This window comes from Apodemus sylvaticus, chromosome 9, assembly GCF_947179515.1.
Source record: "Apodemus sylvaticus chromosome 9, mApoSyl1.1, whole genome shotgun sequence".
In the NCBI taxonomy this organism is placed as follows: domain Eukaryota; kingdom Metazoa; phylum Chordata; class Mammalia; order Rodentia; family Muridae; genus Apodemus; species Apodemus sylvaticus.
Window position 1 is genome coordinate 55652209 of NC_067480.1, and position 17670 is coordinate 55669878.

At 41.4% G+C, this 17670-nt stretch overlaps 1 pseudogene; it reads left to right on the forward strand.

The window, feature by feature from the left end:
* The first annotated feature begins 6395 nt into the window (after window positions 1–6395).
* LOC127692926 (60S ribosomal protein L6-like) lies at window positions 6396–7209 on the forward strand (annotated as a pseudogene).
* Window positions 7210–17670: the final 10461 nt, after the last annotated feature.

Below are 17670 nucleotides of genomic sequence, written 5' to 3' on the forward strand. Positions count from 1 at the left end.
ATGCAGTAGCAATTTAAAAGTCCGTAACATGAATGTCAGCCAATCTCCTTCTAAATTATACTTCCACTGCTTTACGAATGTAAGATGCTGTTAAGAACAAGATGGAGATGTGCTCACAGCTCCGCTGAAGTTGCATTTTAATTATACTTATGAGTCTGTCTCTCGCTGATTTTTTGTGGGGGCAAGAAATAAAAAGAGAACATTTTAAATGAAATATTAAAGGCCAGCACCAGAGGAAATCATACTAATGTGACATAGAACCTTTTAGGAATTATAAGATTAGACGCTGCATGATACCGTGCAGCATCGGTGACCTCATTCTTGTTCTCTGTGTCTTTTGTGATCACTTTCTTTCTTAACCATGGTTCCTGACATTGTAACTCGGGCCTTTGGGCTTTAACTTGGATGTGCCTGCAACTTCTACACATGAAACTCCCCCTCATGGCTGTCTTTGCCCTGTCCTCTCAGATGCTCTGTCCTTCCCACCTTTCACTGACTTATGCCAAGTCTTAGCTTCTTAGACATCTGACCTTAGGTTTCCTCATCATAACCACTTTTCAAGTCCCATCTACCATTTCTTCCTGTACCTCAGGGCCTTTTCTCCCTCTCTGGTCACCACATGGGCTGAGTATTTGTTGGTTAATAGATTTGGGGGCTCACATACCTATTAGATTTTGTAGACATAAATTTCTGAGTCACAAAAATTCAAGGTCCCAGGAAATCTTTCTTTTGAAGTCAGAAGTAATAACTGCATTTAATAATAATAAATGGGTAACATATTCAGTCTCGATTAGATTGAGTGCTATACCAAGTCATAAAATATCATTCTTAACATCTTTTCAATAAAGGAATGAAGGCCACAAAAGTCATGCTGATACTTAATACTAACTTTTCAAAATATAAATAAATAAAAGTACAAATATGTAAAAAAAAAAAATGACTTGGAGTACTTATTTTAAATGTGTGTTTTCTTGAATATTCTTCATTTCTAAGCTTATTCTCTTGGTCCAGGGTTGATCAGTAGTCCATGGGGTGTGAAGGCTTCCTCTTGGGTTTGATGAATCGATGGATCTGGAATGTAACATGATACTGTGCTATTTTGTTCACATAATAGCATCTTTGATGGCCCATTAAAAGGTAGAAGAGAGAGGCTTATCATGATTTCTATAAAATACACACCACATTCCCTCTGCTATGTTTGAAGACATAAAGTTCCCTTTCCATTCCCTAAAATTCAAATTTCTGTGTGTCAGGGCCAAATGGAATGTGTGTTAGCTGGCTCCTGGGTAAACATAGAAATGTAATCTTTCTCTCTTAAAATCAGTCCGATTCACCGACTGGTTTGTGTGTGCAATGTCTGTTTGAGCATTTACCCATTAGGACTGGCACCCGACTGAAAGCACAGGTAGGTGCTTTTCTTGGGTTTTAAGTCTTATGATTTGAGAGTTTACAACATTCAGAACCTGTCTAGATATTTTTCCTTCTGGGTAATTTATGCTAATTTGAGCTTGAAATTAAAAAAAATTATAACTATAGTTTTTTTTCTATTGTGGGGGAAAGAGAAGGGGCACAAAATACTCTCTAAAGAGCTGACATTATCTTGCAATTAGGAGTCTTCATTTTTTTAACATAAACATAATTATTGCTTACCCAAATAAAGTTGGGAAGATGAATTGAGCTTTTTCTTTGTACTACAAATTATAGTCAGCGCCATCAACTGCCGCTTCATGCTAATTATTTTTCTTTCACAAGTATCACCTGGCCTTTTCTAACATGGTAACCAGCTGATACAGGTTTAGGCTATGTAATGAAGCTTCTACATTGTCAGTTTTGGGTCTTCACAAATGCTCTGTGACTATTTTTCTTTCCGTGGGATTTAAATGGTTTTGAGATACTGTCTAGCTTTTAGGTGGTGAATGTCTACCAACCCTATCTAGAGCAAACATGCCTTTCTTCATTTGAAGGACTGACTCCCTGATGGCTCTGGGTGGCGCCTTCCTATTTAACCACCTGCTCCTCAGGGAGGGTTCTTGTTAGCTTAGTCAAGAGTCTCTCTTTTGCCCCCTCCATTGACTTCATCTTGTCCCTACATCTGGAAATACCTCTGCAGTCTCTTCCCTAAACACAATTCTCAAATACGGAGGTACAAGGCAAATCAGGCTTTAGGTTATTTTATACAAGCCAACCTCGATTCCTACCAGGGTAGACTTTTTGTCCTGAAATATGTGACAGGGTTTATCCATACAATGGTATTGAAAATGAAGTGTTGCTGGTCACAACATGGATGTGTCTCAAAAGCATTCTACTATGTGGAAGCTACCACATATTCTGTAAGTCTATTCATATAAATTACCCAGAAGAGGCAAAGCTGTAGACACAGCAAGCATTTGTTGCTATAGGCTGATGAGTTTCCTCTGTGGGATGATGTAGTATCTAATAGAATTAGATAGTGGTGAAGGTTGTATAAAATGGTGCATATACTAATTTACATGTATATTTTAACACATGCATACAAATGCTAAAATGGTTCTCTGAAGGTTTTCCACTTTTACATGCCACCTCTCGAAGTAACTAAGAAGATAGACTTCCAAAGGCCTGACTGGATAGTAGCTCTCAGGACAGAGGTCAAAGAAGCTGATATCAATTCATTCATTTATCCATTCATTCATTATCATTTGTTCAGCATCTACTGGGTGATAGGTTCTATTGTAGGAGGTGGAAGAGAACTCTTCCAACATTTCAGATATGTCTCCAATCCCAAAAAAGCATGGAGATTAGCTAGTCTTTTCATGACTTTCTAGGAGTACAGTCAACTTAATCTTTGATTGTCATTTGACAAATAAAAGAGGAGCGAGTGTAATACTTCCATCATAGTTTCTAGCCCACAGACTTTTTAAAATTAGATATATTCTTTATTTACATTTCAAACTATTTCCCTTTTCCTGGTCCCCCTTGAAAGTCCCATAAGCCATCTGCCCCCAGTCCCCCCTTCCCCAATCAGCCCCCTTCCACTTCCTTGTCCTGGTATTCCTCTACTCTGCTGCATCAAGCCTTTCCAGGACCAAGAACCTCTCCTCCCTTTGATATCCAACAAGGCCATCCTCTGCTGCCTATGTGTCTGGAGCCATGGGTAACACCACGTGTACTATTTGGTTGATGTTTTTGTCCCTGGGAGCTCTGGGAATACTGGGTGGCTCATATCATTGTTCCTCCTATGGCAGACCACAGACTTACTATGAATTAAAGACAACCAGGAAGCCATGATTTATATTTTATAAAGCACTGTAGAGACTATTAGATAATAGTACTATATTATTCTAGCTTAATGATGATTTTTTAATAGCAGCACTACATGTTTAGTTTGTTATGAGACTGGCATTACTGTCTCTTTATAATAGTTACTGGTGGGAGAGAGGGATTGGCTTTCTACTTTAAATGCAGAGTATGACCATTGTAAAAAAAGTTAGCATCCACAAAAGTGTATTTGAATCAATGCATTGTCCCTCACTATTCCCATTGTAGTACATGCTCCTAGGTGGCAATAATTATTGAATTAAGTGCAAGGATATTGCTTGGGACAGGTTTATTTTGTTTGTTTGTTTGGTTTTTTGGTTTTTTTCGAGACAGGGTTTCTCTGTGTAGCCCTGGCTGTCCTGGAACTCACTCTGTAGACCAGGCTGGTCTTGAACCCAGAAATCCACCTGCCTCTGCCTCCTAAGTGCTGGGATTAAAGGCGTGTGCCACCACTGCCCAGCGGTTTTCTTGTTTATTATCCACTTAACCTTGGGGCTAGCATCACATCTATGTCTGAATTTCTTATTTGTAAAATTGAAGGAATAACAAAAGCTACTTCATAGTTCTGAGAATTAAATGAGATATTTGACATATAGTATTTGACAAAATACTAATAGGTATTATTAATGGTAAACATATATGATAATTATATGCATATACATTAGTTGTATGCACTCATGCATAGTTACACTCTAATAGACACAATATATGTATTTATGGTATTTATATACATACTAATTAAATACGTGTATATACATATAGTCATATACATACTTGCCACAAGCATGTTTATACCTATGCACACAGAGACACAACCCTTTTGCTTGTTTTCTACTAATGAGGCAGCAATAAACACATCTGTCTTAATCAGTGCCTTAGCTCACTTAGTAATTACTCAAATGAGACTCCCAAGTATATAATAGGGAACCTTATTTGAAGTGAAAACATTAGTTCAAGCACTTCAAAGGGTGAGAGACTTTACATTCCCCACATGAAGGTGTCCAGACTCAGGGCGTTTGCCATTGTTTGCCTTACAGGAGTGTGGGACGCCTCAGAGTTTGAGAGCTGCTCTCCTTTCCTTTTCCAGGAAACTGTTTTTGCTCATTACCCTCTTTGACATTCTTAAGAGATGGCCTCTTGAGGGTAGGGTCTGAAAGAACAGACACAACCATGCAAAGACACATCCTAGGGAGCCAATCAGGAGTGGAGAAAGGGCAGACGGGGAGGGTGCAGAAGCGATGACAGAAAGGAGCAGGTCTGGCCTCCAGGGACTGATGAAAGCAGACGTAGGAGAACCTTCCAGGGACAGATTGACCCAGATGCTCATGCTCTAAGCTTAGGTGTGTCACATCTTTTGCTCCTAAATGTCACCGAGGTCACTTGTTCTCACCGTTACATTGCTGAGTGCATTTTGGCCACATTAAGAAAAGGGCCCGTGTTTTGCATCCAGGCTGCTAGGTGGTAAGGAAACAGTAGATGGTAAATAAGATAGGAGGTTAAAACATGAAGATTAATACAAGTTCAGCCAACACCTGCCTCTATGGGCTGCTGCAGTAGGCTGAATAGTGTTCTGCAAATTTCATTTTACCTAGAACTGCCAAACCTGGCCTTCCTTAGAATAAAGTCCATATGTTCGTTATATTTTCTGATAAGATGTAAGTGTTAACTAAGGGTTTCAGATGACATCCTTTTGGGTTTAGGGTGAGTCTTAATTGCAGTGACTGGTGTCCTTATGAGAAGGGAAGAGGCCACCTGAAGATGCAGCCTGAATCAGGAAGCATCCCCACCCCCCCATGCCGGGGAAGCCAGGTCTCCAAAACCTCAGGATGCAAGGATAAATTCTTGCAAAGTGCATCTGGCCCCGTTAATTTGGAGTTCAGATTTCTGAACTCTGAAGCTGTGGGGCCACAATGCATTTCTGTTATTTTACAGTGCCCGGCTTTTTTAATCTTCGTTTTTGCAAGCTCTGTCAACTAATTCAGAACTCAGAAACACCAAAATCTTAGGGTGGGCATCACTATTCCCACTGAGCATAGATGACTTAAAGGTGAATCTGAATTAATCTAATTTTGAAATGATGTGGTGACCTTAACTTTCCAAAAAGGTTACTTTATGCAAATTTAAGAGGAGAATTGCCTTTTAACTGAAGACCTCACTCTGAGCTGTCCAATCATCTTCCACAAAATGTACCTTGACATTTGTTTATTATATGAGGGGTGGTTAAGGGTTTTTTTGTTAGCATTTTTGTTCCTTGTCTGCTCTCAATAGCCTCAGCTTTGGCCCATTCTGTCATATACTTCCTGTATGTTAGATTTTTTTTTCATTTTAAATTTTGTATACGTGTGTGTGTGTGTGTGTGTGTGTATGTGTGTATGTGTGTGTATGTGTCTCTGTGTGTATGTGTGTGTTAGGTATGTATATGTATGTGTAGGTATAGTTATGTGTGTGGGTATCTGTATGTGGGTGTGTGTAGGTCTCTCTGTGTGTGTAGCTGCCTGGGTGTGTATGTGTGTGTGTGTATGTGTCTCTGTGTATGTGTCTCTATGTGTGTGTGTGTGTGTGTGTGTGTATAGGTATGTGTGTGTGTGTGTGTATGTGTAGGTCTGTGTGTGTGTGTGTGTGTGTGTGTGTGTGTGTGTGTGTAGCTGTCTGGGTGTGTATGTGTAGGTGTGTGTGTGTAGGTGTCTATGTGTGTATATGTATGCATAGGTATGCATGTGTGTAGGTGTCTGTGTATATGTATGTGTGTATGTGTGTAGCTGTTTCTGTGAAGGTCTCTGTGTGTGTATGTGTAGGTCTCTCTTTGTGTGTGTGTGTGTGTGTGTGTGTGTGTGTGTGTGTGTGAGCATGTGGGTTTGTGCACTTCAGTGCAGATATTCAAGAAGGCTAAAGGTGTTAATACCCTGGAGCTGGAGTTAAAGATAGTTCTGATCTATCTGATCTGCATACTGGGAACCAAGCCCTGGTCGAGCGGCAAGTTCTCTTAAATACTGAGCCATCTCTCCAGCACCTCCTTAGAATTTATGTATGTGATTGCTTAGAGACAAGAAGCCCCGGTCTTGGTTCTCTTTCCCATCTTGCAAGATGACGGGTGAAAAAAAACTGAAAAGCCTGATACAAAGGCAAAGAAACCTGCAGCCAAGACGACTGGAAGAGATGCTGCTGCCACTCGTAGTCCAGCTACTGGCGCAGCCAAAAAGGGTGACCATGAGATTAAAAGGCTCAAAAAAGGGAGGCGCCATTGCAGGCAAAACCCTGTCCTGGTTAGAGGACAGGCAGGGACTCCCGATCTGCTGTGTTCCAGAAAGGCCTTGTACAAAAGGAAACGCCCACTTGCCAAATCCAAGGCTGACAAGAAGGAAAGGGAGAAAGTCCTTGCTGCTGTAACAATAGGTGGAAACGAGAACGGGTGGTGCCCAGGTGGCGAAGCTTCGAAAAATGCCTTGGTATTATCCTATCGAAGACACGCCTCAGAAGCTGCTAAGCCATGGCCAAAAGCCCTCGAGTCTGCATGCAAGAAAGCTGCGTGCTAGCACCACCTGGACGCACAGGGGCAAGAGAGTGCTTTTTCTGAAGCAGTTGGGCAGCGGCTTGCTACGTGTGACTGAACCTCTTGCCCTCAACTGAGTTCCTCTGTGCAGACCACACCAGAAGTTTTCATCACCGCCTCTACAAAAGTTGGTATCAGCAAGGTTAAAATCCCCAAACCCCTGACTGATGCTTAGTCAAGAAGAAGCAGCTATGAAAGCCCAGGAACCAGGAGGGTAAGATCTTATACAAGATTACAGAGCAGAGCAAGGTTGATCAGAAAACTGAACACTCGCAGATTTTGCTGAAGATGCGCAGCTCCAGGGCTACATGCGGTCTCAGTTCTCCATGACAAACTGGATGTAGCCTCACAAAATGGCGTTCTAAAAACCCAATTAAACAGTTTCATACCTTAAGAAATATGTATGTATCTAATGTGTATGTGTGTTTTGTCTACATGTATGCCTGTGCGCCACTTGTGTGGCTGGTGCTCGTGAAGTCCAGAAGGGACTGTCAGATCCTCTGGAGCTGGAGTTATAGAAGGTTGTGAACCACCATGTAGGTGCTGGGAATCAAACCTGGGTCCTCTGGAAGAGCAGTCAGTGCTCTGAACTGCTGAGCCAGCTCTCCAGCTCCTCTTCTTGCATTTTAAACTTCCAATAAATAATGTCATATTGAGCTCTGGAAATAACACCTTTGCTTGAGTCTCTTGAATTTAAAATTCCCCTCTCTCTGTACTCCCTTGTCTACTGTGGTGAAGCCTACCTGGTAAATACCTACTCAGCCTTCCTCGCCTGCCTTCAGCTCCTCCAGTCAGACTTCTCCCATGCACCCAGTGCCTGTGTGGTGTGCTGGTGGTGGTGGTGGTGGTGTGCGTGTGTGTGTGATGTGTATGCCTGTGTGTATGTGTGGTGTGGTGGTGCATGTGGGGGTTGTGTATGTGTATGCGGTATATGTGTGTGTGTGGTCTGTGTGTGTATATATATATATACATATATATGTATATATATACATATATACAGTCACATCTTCTGGAGATGGAGTTATAGAAGGTTGTGAACCACCATGTAGGTGTATATATATGTGTATATATATACACACACATATATATATGTAACTAATCTTAATAGTTTATATGTATGCGTGGCACATTTCCAAATATGATTTTACTTGCTTGCATCTGTTGTCTTCTCAGTGGTCTGTAAATTCTTGAGGCCAGGGAATGCAACATTCCTGCTTGTATCCAGATTCTAGCAATTTCACAGTGCTTTTATGTAGCTGCATGAGAACTAGGATTAAAACATAAAATGTGATTAAATCTAGGCGTCACTGTATGGCTCTGACAGGGGCCAATCCTGGATCCTGCTAAAACAAATTACAGTTTGTTCAAATGTGTGGCAGTGATTCTTCCAACTGAAGAAAATCAGAGTGAGGTAGCAACACAGGGATGGTCATTACGACCCAGTTCTAGATAATAAGGTGTCCGAGAAAGCCTGTGTAAGATCTAGAGAGGTGGTGAGAAGACGTGAGATGCTCTTTCATGCTGCGCCTTCACCCACACCAAGAGAGGGTTCAGTGTGACGGCACACTGGCTCCGAGTCTGAACCTGGAATGTGAGTGGATTGCAGGGCCATTAAGCCAATACCAGCAATGGCTACTCACCTAGACTGTTGTTATATGAGGGGAAAAAAGCCTTATTGATGCTTCTGGAAGTGGAACACGCTGAGTTCTAAAAGCCAAATTCACTTTTGTCTTTTTTAGTGATACAGAACAATTGAAGTTACTTAACTTCTTCCAACTGCGCTTACTGGACATATGAGAATGCAGCTGATAATCTTGTCGATAGCCACTATTTGATTCAGATTTAAAAGTATATATAAACCTTAAGCAGTGTATACATTTAACAGCAAGGGACTGCATTTACTAAGTATCCCATATGAGTTGGCTAAAAGCTTTTCTTTTTCTTACTTAATACTCAGAATAGTTACACAGTGTCATATGGAAAACATTTTACCCAATGCAAACAAAAAGGTTTCTCTTACAAAAACATTTCTAGCTATTTGCATTTATACTTACAGTACATTTCCAGATATATTTACATATGATGCTTGTGATCTTTCAGACTTCACATTCTTTTCTCATATGGATACCAAATTGTTCTTACACCTTGTGAGTTTCCTGGGGTGTTTATTATTATTGAACAGTCATTTTGTCTGTCTTTACCACAGATCTTGCTTCATTGTAAACACTCAGAATTTCTCTAAAGAGGATCACAGCTGTCTGTCAATTAACATGGAGTACAAATGTAAGTCAGGAATCTAGAAGATGGCTATTGTGGAGGGGATTGCTGGGGGAGGGATGATACTGGAATATAGGTCAAATAAAAGTAGAGAGGGGGATTCTGGGGACAGAAAGGTTCAAGTAGGTAGTGGAGTGATAAGGATGGGAACAAGGATAGGAGAAAACAAGTTAACTGTAGCCGCCAGCGGCTACATGTGAACCAGGTTACCTGTTGAGAGAATTTTGGGGTCATAGGGAAGAGAAGCGAAAAGAACGTACGGCCAAGTCAATGTTCACTGATCAAAGCCGTAAACTTTAATGGCGCCGGACCTTTTAACAGTTCGGGCAAACCCTTCCCCCCAGACTCTAGGCTGAGTTCCGGTGGAAGTTGTCTAGCTTCTCTTGGAGGTCTTCGTCTTGACTGCTCCGGCAGCTGGGTGGGTCACCTGTTTAATTCAGGAATCCCTATACCTGGAGGAACAATGAACTTGACCTTTACTACGTGTACTCCACCCTAGGTGGAGCAGGATCCTGGCTAACTGGGAGAAGTTAACCTTGACCAAAGTCAAACTCTGACCAAGTGCAAGACTGCCCCAATATGGCTCTGTACAATTAACTAAAACGAAGTGAGCATGCAGAAGCTGTATGGAAACCTAGGAGTTTTCAACTCAAGGGAAAACAAACATTGTAAGAGGAGAGCGTAGAACACATGAGATATGGGAGAAAAGGGGAGGGGTCTGGGGACTACATGTTCAAGCTGCTCTGGGGCTAGCGAGAAGAGGGAAGAAGGAGGTATGACAGTGAAATAAAGCTAAGGGCATATTATGAAACCAGAGGAAAACCCGCCACTTTGTAATTTAATTAAAAATATAATTTTAAGAAAAGGATTTTGAACGTGATAACTTTCAGGGATAAGCAATGCTATGCCCAGAAGACACAGTTATCAAGACCAATCTTCATAGTAGGTAGAGGTAGCCTCCACATAAGCTAGAGTCTCATGGCAGCCCCAGAGACACCCATCAGTTCAGTCTATTGTCACTGCTCTTGGTTACCTACCATAGATAGAAAGATTCTATTCAGGACATAGGAAAATACAGCTTAAAGTGGCTAGGGAGCTCCTAGGATGGCTAGCTTTTGCAGTACTAGAATGCTGTTGAGGGAGGAAAAACTAAAAAGCAAGCGAACAAAATGCATCAATTGTCCTACCCAGAACTGGAACCTGCATATTACAATTCCAACCTCCCAGGCAAGCTGGGTCCACTGACAACATGGTGATCACAACCATTTTCTAATAGGCTTTGATTGCTTGTTCCATAGGAGCTATTTCATGCCTGGTTAATATAAGCCTGATCAAAAGTCTATGACTGGGGATATCATAGGCCCCAGTGGAGAGTGTATTGGTGTTGATTCTATAAATGGTCATGTTGTCAAACTACCTTCCAAATATTTACATTTAGAGCTGGTCTGCACTTGACTTTGGTCAAAGAAGCTTCTTTTTGAAGTGGGTAGTGGTTAATGCAAAGACTCATACATAGTCAAAGTGCTGAGAATAAATGGTTATGAGTGTTCATCTGTAGACTGGACATTTATATCACCTTCTTTCTCATGCAAAGTTCAGGGAACATTATGGAGTATAAGGCAGAAAGAATGAAAGAACCAGGGGATGGGAAAGTAACTGTGAAAAGTTGACTCGTGGACATGCATGGATGATGTGCATATCAACAAACAGCAGCTATGCTTACCTGAAGACCTGAACAAAATCCAGCTAGCCAAAATTCCAGCATGGATAGGGAAGAGTTCCCTAGGCCACACCCCCAAATGAAGAACTCTTGGTGTTTGATGGCTGCTGAGGGAGGGAAAGCAACTCTTCTTTAGGGACATTGTCACTGGCAAGCTGACTTCATCTCAGTGTATACGTTCAGCACTAACTAGACTCAGAGGGTAGCTAGCAATAAGAATGATTGTAATAATAAGAGAGGATGAGAAGTCCGGAGGGAGATGGGATAAGGTTGGAAGGAGGTAGTGATTGGTGGGTATGATCAAAATACATTGTTTACATAAAATATCAAATGATGAATACATATTATTAAGAGAAAAAAGAAAAAGAAACCAAATAAATAAAAAGAAATGAAGAATAATGAGGTGCCAGGGAAGAAACAGGAAATTGATCTCCATCTAATTTCCAGGGAAAAGATTTAGATGTCCCCAATATCTAGTTCAAGTAGACTATATCAAGAGCAGATCCTTGATTTTGTCTAAGGGCTTTTCTGCAGCAACTAAAATGTCTGTGCTTCTGCACCCTTGCCTTGCTAATATGGTAAACGTGCTGAGTAGCTATCAAATGTTAAATCAACTGTATTAACTACTTCTTTCATTGCTGTGATAAAATATCTGGCAGAAACAATGTAGAGGAGGAGGAGGGTTTCCCAATTCTTTCCATCTGCCACCTCAGTTACAGCCATTTTTTTAATACTAATATTCATTTTCATCTGCTATTGGTCTTCTGGTTGGCTAGTGTAGAGGCTAAAGCCATTGATTAGAAACTGTCTTTGTTTCCTTAATATTGATTATTTAGTATTGTATATATTTCATTCTAAATACTGCTCAAGTTCTACCCCCCAAATTTTAATATGCCATGTTTCCATTTTTATTCTATTCAAAATACATTCTGAGTTCATTTTTGATTGCTTCTTGGTCCCGTGAGTTCTTTAGAAGTATGCTATTTATTGTCTCAATAGAAGGAGATTTTCTAGAGTTCTTCCTCTTATTGATCTCAGATATAATTCTAGTATAATCATAAATGTGTTTTGTATGATTCAAATCTTTTAAGATCTACTTAGCCTTTTTAGAGCTCTGAATTCCTATGTAAATAAATATTCTGTGTGCATTTCAAAAGAATGTGTACTTTGATGCTGATGGTAGAGAGCTCTGTAGTGTCAATTAGGTTATATGTCTTTTTCAAGCTCTTTAAACCCTTACTGAAATTTTCATTAGTAATTGATACAAAAGTATCAATTACCATTAAAAGACTTTTGCATTTCCCCTATAATCGTGAAGGATCTCATTCCCTCTGCGGTTCTACCAGGATTTTGCTTTATATATTTGGGAGCTCATGATTAAGCACATAAACATTTAGGATTATTAAGGCCTCTTGAATTGATTCCTTCAGCATTATGAAATAACCTTTACTTTCCACAACAACAGTTTTGCTCTGAAATCGACTTAATTTGTTGTTAGCTTCATCACTCCAACTGTCTTTGGATCACCATGAGCCCAGGATATCTCCCACACTTACACTTTTGACCTACTTATATCTTTATAAAGTATGTCTGTCACAGGAAGCAAATATTTGAATCTTGCTTTTTAATCCAATAGGAATGTCTCTGCCATTTTATGGGAGTGTTTAATAGTTATCAATGGCTACATAATGGATTACTTTAACTGTGGCATGTTTATAGAAAATACTCATCATCTCAGTTTCTGTGGGTCAAGACTGCAGGTCCTGCTCTTGCAGTGCCTCTGGCTCAGAGCTCTAATGTGAAGAGAAATTAATAGTTCATCTTATATAAAGAAGAATGGCAATCCATCAATTTGCTTTATATTCTGTGCAGGTTTATTTGTTAATTTGGAATTCTATCATCTATTATGTGCAATCTTTTTCACAATCCTCACTTCTGACTCATTTCTGACCCCATCTGATCATTTCTGTTTTTGAAAATTATAGGCATCATCTGCCAGAGAGTTGAGTATCTCCTAAATATGCTGAAATCTGCTCTGCAGAACTCGGCCATCCACTACTGCAGCTGAAATGGCAGATCTCACTCGGGCTCCCCTGACGAGCTGGTATGCATCATGAGACCTTAACTTACGCATGTGCGGAAGATTTGAATTGTGTGGGATGTTCATGTTCATCATTCAAAGACACCAATAGTCTCATGAACTCCCAGAGTGTAGAGCCCAGAGCAGCACTGGTGAAGGCTGATGGTAGCCCTGTGGTCCTGGCCCAGGTCTAGTGTCTTTGCATGGTTTGGCTCACTCTCCTGTGATCTCTCACAAATCACTGCGTTCTCTCATAAGTATCCTTTCATTTTCTTTCAACAGCACATCTTGTTATCAGTTCTTTTAAAGTATGAATTTCTTGATTTTAAGGCCCCAATACCCATACCTGTTTACCAAGCAGGTCACAGAGTGTATTGGAAAAGCAGTAGGACCTCATGAAGTGAAGGAACTGCGGAGGAACCGGCTGGGAAGCAGACAGCACTCAAGGTATGTGAGAGAGCAGGAGCTGATCTGGCGCCTAACTGGAGCTTGCCTCGTCAGGGCCCCAGGCCTGGGATGGGTCAGTGCCAACCATCTTTAGCATTGGTCTAGCAACTCATGATCGTGCCAGAGGAGGGCGGCACATCTTATGGGTGGCCTCACAAAAGTAAGATAAATGATTCATTCAAAGGACATTGGGTGTCATTGTTTAAAAGAAAATGGCAGGGTAGGGAATCGATTCTAAGTAGGAAAGTAAAACAAAACAAAACAAAACAAAAAAAATCCCAAGCAAATGTTTAGATGCATAGACACAGCATTTAAAAACAATTATATGAAATCCTTAGCAGCTATTCTTCTGTTTCCAATAATGAAACTCCCAGAAATAGGTCCATTTTTTTTTCATCCTGGTTCAGAAAAAAGCTGTTGAATGAAGCTTTAGAGAGCAAACCACCTATGGCTTAGGATTGACCAGATAAGTGTCAAAGATGTGTGTGGGTCAGGGTCAATCTTGTCCACCATGCCTGCTTTGCAAGAGTGTGGACCACTCGACACAACGTGGAAACCCAAATGTGAGCACACGGGGAAGCATCTCCTTGGTGGTTAGCAGTTGCAGGTAGGTTAGCAGAAATTAAATTTGCAGTAGTTTACCTGAGGCTACTGAGGGATCATTAGGTTTTCAAGGATTCCATAAATTTTCTGAAAACACTTTGGGGCCATTTAGAAGGGGGGGGGGGAACCCAGCATGGGAATATTTTGATCACAGTTGCAGAGCGTGAAACCTGATTTAATACCCAAAGGTCATTGAGCTGGTTTATTGGAGGGAACATTTAACTTGATGTTGGGAAGTTACGGGAGACAGTGAACTGCTATTGAGGTGGGTCTATACTGTTGGAGGTCTGCTACTCAGGCTGTCTACCCTCCCTCATATTGTTTGTTCTGTACTAAAGAGTCCTGGAATGAAACCACATGACAGCTGTTCCCCTCTGAATCTTCTCTGGAAATAAGATATATATCTCATGTGGCTTTCCCAGAAAAAAAAAGTGTTTGAAATAAATAAATACCCCATCTGTCGCCATTCATCAGGGTTCCCTAATCTCTGCTGATTTGTCTGTGCTGGGCTCTCACGCTGTGTGAGACTTGGCGGCAGGCAGCTGAGGTGTGGTGGAGCACCCTGGCAGCTCTCCTCTGACACAGTAGTCTCTCCAAATCTTGTTAGTCGAATGTTATGGTAACACATCTCTTCTGTGTACTGCTTTGAGCAAAGCTATGGAAGCTGCTGTTTGAGGGGCATTGCCAGTCCGTAGCCTGCAGGAATGCTTTCACAAGGAAGCGACATTTAGGTTGACTTGTAGGGAGGGTTTGTTGTGGAAAGGGGGGGGGAAGCAAGGATGGAAAGGAAAGAACGCTGTAGGGGAGTTCCAGCTTACGCTGAGGACTGGAGTGATCTCTTCTGCAGTGTCCTATGACACACATGTGGGGTGGGGTGGGGTATGAACATGTGGGCGAATATACGTGAAGGTGTGTTCATGTGTAGGTGTGTGTGAGTGTGTGTGTGCGCGCGCGCGCGTGTGTGTGGGTGTGTGGTGAGAGAGAGAGAGAGAGAGAGAGAGAGAGAGAGAGAGAGAGAGAGAGAGAGAACATGTATTTTGGGGGTGTCTTGGATGAGAAGCCTAGCAAATAATGAAGTTAGAGTGATAGACTAATCTTGTCTGGATCCTTGACAGATATGTGTGGTTCAGTTCTTTGCAAATAGAACACTTTCCATTCACAACCTCTGCTCCTCACTGGACCACAGCTGTGCAACTAGCTTCAAATATTGATTTTTTTTAAAAAACATAAATATTTAGAAAGAATAGCTTTGTTCAAGATCAAGCCAGACTCCTCACTCAGGTTGGACCCAGAAGCTTGAGACTACACTACTCAAGGTTGTAGTTGGGTGATATTTTCCTTCCTGACAGTGTGCTTCAGATCCCCGCATCACACCCCTGAGTTCTTCCCTTGCTTAACTGACTGCATTATAGAACCAGGATGGGCTGATTCCTACTTATTTTGATTTATTGAATTTTTTAATATTTTACATGTAGCGTGCTTACTCTTAATTTACAAAGAATATGTATGGGATGATTAAATCTATCCATCTTTAAATAACAAAGCACACAGTAAATTAGGTTGTCCTTGACTTATACAGCATCCTTGATTAAATTTTGGGCAAGTCAGTGGTCCCTAGGAACACAAAGGTATCTCTATGCTTGCTGGTAGCACTGCTAGAGATTGCATGATAATCAATCTGGATGCAAAACAATCTGTAGCTCCCCCCCCCCCCCCCACCCTGAGGAGAGCTGGCAAAGTCAGAGAGCCACCTGGATGCTCCAGGCACCCTGGCTCCACCGATGTCCCTGTCTTCGTTTTCTCCTTTGGCTTCTCACATAGTTCTAATTTATGTTGTCTTGCTACTTTTCCCCATATAATCCTTGTAAAGTTCCTTAACTTCTTGATGGGACAAGGGAGGTTTTAAATTTTCAAAAGGAAATGGTATGAAAAAAGAGCATAAAACTCACTATGCACTATATATTTAAGAACTGACTGTTTTTCGGCATCATGGGCATTTTAGCTCATTTTAAAATTGAAGGGCTTAAGGCTGAGAATGGAGACACATTGCCTGGTCTCCAGGGTACCAGCCCTGTGTCTCCATTACACTCTACTGTGTGAAAATGGAGGCACACTGCCCAGTCTCCAGGATACCAGCCCTGTGTTTCCATCTCCCTCTATTGTGTAGATTATTTGCTTTTAGGACATGGGGAAATGTGTTCAAGGATCCCAAAGAAGATGCTACATACAAAAAGGACTTCTTTCCATTGTTCCATAATTCGATAAGGACCCATCCTCTGCTCGTTTAGCCCAAGTCCGGATCCAAGATGAGCTGACACAAAGCCCTGATCCACAGGGAGGAGACCCCAGGGAGCTGACTAGCATCCAGGCCAGGCGGAGCTTCTCTACGGACTGTCAGGCAGCTGGCAGAACATGACACGCTTTTCCAGTCAGGCCAGAGAGAGGACTCTGGGAGATTAAGCAACCTCTTACAGGGCTTCTGGGTGGCCTGGAATAGCCATTAGGACACAGATGCCCATTGGATTATGGGGTAGGGTAGTGCTTAGGGTGATAAGGCTATAACACAGCCATAGGAATAATGCTGCTGTGAGACTTGCAGGTTTGAAGTGTAACAAGGAAATTAGGCAGGGGGGTCTTCTTCCTGTGGAGTTAGAGTGGGGATTCTAAATTTAAACCCTCTTTCTTTTCTTTTCTTCTCCTTTATTATTTTATTTTATTTTAAGGAAAAATTTCTGTCTATGAAGGAAAAATATTTGCTCATAGACCTTGGTTTGAAAAACACCAATTTATGGTATAGTTTATTTGAGAGTAAGTGCTGTTTGTAGGGGCATTCATGTGCATCTGTATATATATATATACCCATATGTTTACAACCTGTGTGTATGCTGTACTGTGGTAAATGTATGTGCACAATATGTGTGTGTCTATATAAAGAATATGTGTGCGATGATATACCTGTTGTGATGGTATTTGACTTGAGTGTGGTATGTATGCTACACATACATGGTATATATGGTCTGCAGTGATATATTGCTTGTGTGCTTGTGTGTATATCTGTGTGGTGTATGGCATTCATATGGATACTTCACTGCAATTGATTATATTAAACACAGTAACTTTCTCAAACCAGGAGAAATGTTCATAACATCTTTTGTTCCTTCCTTCCATTGAGGCTGTCATAGAGAGACATCCGGGTATGCTCTGGTAACTGATGTGTGTTCTATCGCAACCTGAGAAGGAACTGAGAATGGTGTAAGATGACCATGCTTTGGGATGGGGTGGTGTGATATGCAAGCACGTGACAAGCTCTGGGTGGAGTGGTGTGATATGCTAGTATGTAACATGCTTTGGGTGGGGTGAGGTGGAAGCAGGTGAGGAAGAAGGGAGACAGGCTTGCGTCTTCTTTAGGTGCCTTAGAAAGAGTGGTCCTCGCCGGAGAGAGGAAAGCTAACCTTTGAGCTGCAGAAACACATCTCCCTTATTTTGAGACAGAGAAGTGAGGCAAAGGAAGGCCATATGCCGTGTGTGTGGGAGCAGAGCTGCAGGGTGGTCAGTGCAGAGTGATGCTGTGGCCCTTTATTCTGGTCACTAAGTATCTGAAGTTGTTCTATGTCTGTGCTGCCTTTCATACAAAATGTCAAGAGGACAGATAAGAGACATGCATATCGCCAAAGTCAAATTTTATAAGAGATATAAAAT